The sequence below is a fragment of the Malaclemys terrapin genome, chromosome 12 (assembly GCF_027887155.1).
Source record: "Malaclemys terrapin pileata isolate rMalTer1 chromosome 12, rMalTer1.hap1, whole genome shotgun sequence".
Classification (NCBI taxonomy): Eukaryota; Metazoa; Chordata; order Testudines; family Emydidae; genus Malaclemys; species Malaclemys terrapin.
In genome coordinates, this window is record NC_071516.1 from 37,457,239 (window position 1) to 37,462,397 (window position 5,159).

Below are 5,159 nucleotides of genomic sequence, written 5' to 3' on the forward strand. Positions count from 1 at the left end.
GAAGATAAGATAAGAAGGTTTCCCATCAGGGCTGCCAGGCAAATCCCTAGAAACACCACAAAGAGCAAAATTTGCAGCTCCCAAACATCAGAGAATTCCAGGAGAAGGAACTCGGTCACGGTGGTTCAGTTGGACATTTTTTTTCTCAAGATATCTTGTGATGGCTGCAGAGCTGGGGACAAGAGCAAGAGGATTAGATCAGTAAAATAACTCTCCTCTTGTGAAAACCACCTTAATTTCCCTGAGCTTGTGAAGATTGGCATAACATGGGACTGGGGGGGGGGAACACCCAACTGACTCCAGTGGAGTTACTCCTGGTTTACATTGGGGTGAGAGAAAATAGAATCAGTGCAATGGACCCCAGTGGAGTTACTTCTGGTTTACATCAGGGTGAGGGACAGGAGAATTGGGCCCAATTGCTTTTGAGGTATTTGTATACCTCTGTCACCCAGAGGCTGGTGAGCTCTGGATAACAGTATATAAATGGTACAATCCTCAGTTTGCTGAGAATCTGGAAACTAATTGGCCAAATTCTGCTGTCAGGGCACTGCTGCAAATTTGGGGTAATTTCATGGAAGCCATGGAAGCCATGGAAATTACTGCCCAGTTATACTGCTCTAAACGGGACCAGCACCTCACATGGAGGTGAATGAGCCCAGTCTCAATCATAGAATCATAGGACTGGAAGGGACGTTGAGAGGTTGTCTAGCCCAGTCCCCTGAACTCATGGCAGGGCTAAGTATTATCTAGACCATCCCTGACAGGTGTTTGTCTAACCTGCTCTTAAACATCTCCAGTGACGTAGATTCCACAACCTCCCTAGGGAATTTGTTCCAGCGCTTAACCACTCTGACAGGAAGTTTTTCTTAATTTCCAACCTAACCCTTGCTGCAATTTAAGCCTGTTGCTTCTTGTCCTCTCCTCAGAGGTTAAGGAGAACAACATTTCTCCCTCCTTCTTGTAACAACCTTTTATGTACTTGAAAACTGTCATCATGTCCCCTCTCAGTCTTCTCTTCTCCAGACTAAACAAACCCAGTTTTTCAATCTTCCCTCATAGGTCATGTTTTCTAAACCTTTAATCATTCTTGTTGTTCTCCTCTAGACTTTCCCCAATTTGTCCACATCTTTCCTGAAATGTGGCACCCAGAACTGGACACAATAAACCAGTTAAGGCCTAATCAGTGCGGAGTAGAGCGGAGGAATTACTTTTTGTGTCTTGCTTACAACACTCCAAGGCGTGCTCCCAGACCCTGAGGGCGCACAAGGGACCTCTGGTGAGTGTACCTTTGTAAATATTACACATGGTTTAAAAGCAAGCATGTTTAATGATTAATGATTAATTTGCCCTGGCAATCGCGCCCAGTACAGCTACTGGAAAAGTCTGTTAACGTGTATGGGGATCGAGCGGAAATCCTCCAGGGACATCTCCAGAAAGCTCTCCTTGATGTACTCCCAAAGCCTTTGCAAAAGGTTTCTGGGGAGGGCTGCCTTATCCCGTCCGCCATGGTAGGACACTTTACCATGCCAGGACAGTAGCATGTAGTCTGGAATCATTGCATAACAAAGCATGGCAGCATATGGTGTTTGCTGGCATGCAGACAACATCCATTCCTCATCTCTCTTTGTTATCCTCAGGAGAGTGATATCATTCACGGTCACCTGGTTGAAATGGGGTGATTTTGTTAAGGGGACATTCAGAGGTGCCCGTTCTAGCTCAGCTGAACAGAAATGTTCCCTGCTGTTAGCCACGCGGTGGGGGAAAGGGGTGAAGTGATCATCCCCGATAATTGTGTGTGCGGGGGGGTAGCTGGGTTTGTGCTGCATGTTAACCCGGAAACCGCAGCCCCTCCTTTTACATTGCAAACCCATTTTAAATGGCCAACCCAATGGGTGCTTGGTATGGTAAATGAGGGTGCTGCTGTTTGAAACCATTCCCACATGTTATGAAGGTTAAAAAAGCCAAAAGACTGTGGCTTACCATGGCTGCCTGCAAGCCGAATTCTGTTGCCTGGCACTGCGTGAGTGATCTCTCACACCAAACCGGCAGGCCCTCAATATAAGAGGAAAAATGGGACCTTGTAACGAAAGCACATGTGCTGTGTAATGTGAACAGCAAAATTTAATGTGAAAGAGTGTACCCATTGTTCTCTAAAATGTGTCTTTTTTAACCACCTCTCCCTTCTCCTCCACCAGCTGCAAATGTTTCTCCTTCACAGAGTCCAGTGAAGATTAGAAGGAGAAAACGGCGAACTCGGGATGATATGTTCTCTAAGCTCCAGATGTCCTCCCACGCTGACAGAGCACAGCAGAATGCATGGAGGCAGTCAATGTCAGAGTGCAAAAAAGCACAATATGAACGAGAGGAGAGGTGGCGGGCTGAATCATGGGCTGAAGAGAGCAAGTGGTGGGCTGAAGAGGATAGGTGGCGTCAGCTTGCTGACAGAAGGCAAGAGTCGATGCTCCAGCTGCTGGAGCATCAAACTGATATGCTCCAGCGTATGGTTGAGCTGCAGGAAAGGCAGCAGGAGCTGAGACCGCCGCTACAGCCCCTGTGTAACCAACAGCGCTCCTCCCCAAGTTCCATAGCCTCCTCACCCAGACGCCCAAGAACGCGGTTGGGGGGCCTCCGGCCACCCAGCCACTCTACCCCAGATGATTGCCCAAGCATCAGAAGGCTGCCCTTCAATAAGTGTTAAAGTTTTAAAGTTTTAAACTGCAGTTTGTCCTTTTCCTTCCCTCTTCCCCCACCCCTCCTGGGCTACCTTGGCAGTTATCCCCCTAGTTGTGTGATGAATTAATAAAGAATGCATAAATGTGAGGTAACAATGACTTTATTGCCTCTGCAAGCGGTGCTCGAAGGGGGGAGGGGAGGGTGGTTAGTTTACAGGGAAGTAGAGTGAACCGGGGGGGAGGAGGGTTCATCAAGGGGAAACAAACAGAGGTTTCACACCGTAGCCTGGCCAGTCACAAAACTGGTTTTCAAAGCTTCACCGCACCCTGCTGTGCTCTTCTAACCGCCCCGGTGTCTGGCTGCGCATAATCAGCGGCCAGGCGATTTGCCTCAACCTCCCACCCCACCGTAAATGTCTCCCCCTTACTCTCACAGATATTGTGGCGCACACAGCAAGCAGCAATAACAATTGGAATATTGGCTTCGCTGAGGTCTATCTGAGCCAGTAAACTGTGCCAGCGCGCTTTTAAATGTCCAAATGTACATTCTACCACCATTTGGCATTTGTTCAGCCTATAGTTGAACAGGTCCTGACTACTGTCCAGGCTGTCTGTGTACGGCTTCATGAGCCATGGCATTAAGCGGTAGGCTGGGTCCCCAAGGATAACGATAGGCATTTCAACATCCCCAACGGTTATTTTCTGGTCCGGGAAGAAAGTCCCTTCCTCCAGCTTTTGAAACAGACCAGAGTTCCTGAAGATGCGAGCATCATGTACCTTTCCCGGCCATCCCATGTTGATGTTGGTGAAACGTCCCTTGTGATCCACCAGGGCTTGCAGCAGCATTGAAAAGTACCCCTTGCGGTTTATGTACTCGGTGGCTTGGTGCTCCGGTGACAAGATAGGGATAGGGGTTCCGTCTATCACCCCACCACAGTTTGGGAATCCCATTGCAGCAAAGCCATCCACTATGACCTGCACGTTTCCCAGAGTCACTACCCTTGATATCAGCAGGTCTTTGATTGCGTTGGCTACTTGGATCACAGCAGCCCCCACAGTAGATTTGCCCACTCCAAATTGATTCCCGACTGACCAATAGCTGTCTGGTGTTGCAAGCTTCCACAGGGCTATCGCTACTCGCTTCTCAACTGTGAGGGCTGCTCTCATCCTGGTATTCTGGCGCTTCAGGGCAGGGGAAAGCAAGTCACAAAGTTCCATGAAAGTGCCCTTACGCATGCGAAAGTTTCACAGCCACTGGGAATCGTCCCACACCTGCAACACGATGCGGTCCGACCAGTCTGTGCTTGTTTCCCGGGCCCAGAATCGGCATTCCATGCCATGAACCTCCCCCAGTAACACCATGATTTGCACATTGCCGGGGCCTGTACTTTGTGAGAGGTCTATGTCCATGTCAATTTCCTCATCACTCTCATCGCCGCGCTGCAATCGCTGCAATCGCTGCAATCGCCTCCTCGCCTGGTTTTGCTTTGGCATGTTCTGGCTCTGCATATACTCCAGGAGAATGCGCGTGGTGTTCATAGTGCTCATAATTGCCGCGGTGATCTGAGCAAGCTCCATGATCCCAGTGCTATGGCATCTGGGCTGAAAAAAGGCTCAAAACTATTGTCTGATGGAGGGAGGGAGGGGCGAGTGACGACATGGCTTACAGGGAATTAAAATCAACAAAGGTGGCTGTGCATCAGGGAGAAACACAAACAACTGTCACACAGAATGGCCCCCCCAAAGATTGAAGTCAAAACCCTGGGTTTAGCAGGCCATTGATTTCACAGAGGGAGGGGGAAGCAAATGAATACAGAACAAATCTGGTCCATCTATCTTTTACATCTTAGGCTGGCAGCAGACGGTGCAGCATGACTGATAGCCATCGGCATCTTCTGGGTGCTTGGCAGAAGATGCTGTATTACGATTGCTAGCCATCATTGTCAAGACTGTTTAATAGGACTGCCAGCAGGACTGAGTCTCCAGGAGACAAAACATGTCTGCCCAGGTGCCTCTGACCCAACTCACTGAGGAATACGACGATGATGTATACCAATCGTAATACAGCACCCACTGCCAAAAGGCAAGAAACTGCTGCTGTATAGCAATGCAGGCCCACATCTGCCAGAACCTAGATGATATATGGTGACGGTGATACTGCCAGTCATACTGCACCATCTACTACCAAAAGGCAATTAGCTGCTGCTGTGTAACAATGCAGTACACGTCTGCCGGTACCCAGATGACATATGGTGACGGTGAGCTGAGCTGAGCGGGCTCCATGCTTGCCATAGTATGTTGTCTGCACAGCTAACCCAGGTAAAAAGGTGCGAATCGATTGTCTGCCGTTGCTCTGACGGAGAGGGAGGGGCCTGACGACATGTACCCAGAACCCCCCGCGACACTGTTTTTGCATCATCAGGCATTGGGATCTCAACCCAGAATTCTAATGGGCGGTGGAGACTGTGGGAACTGTGGGAGAGCTAC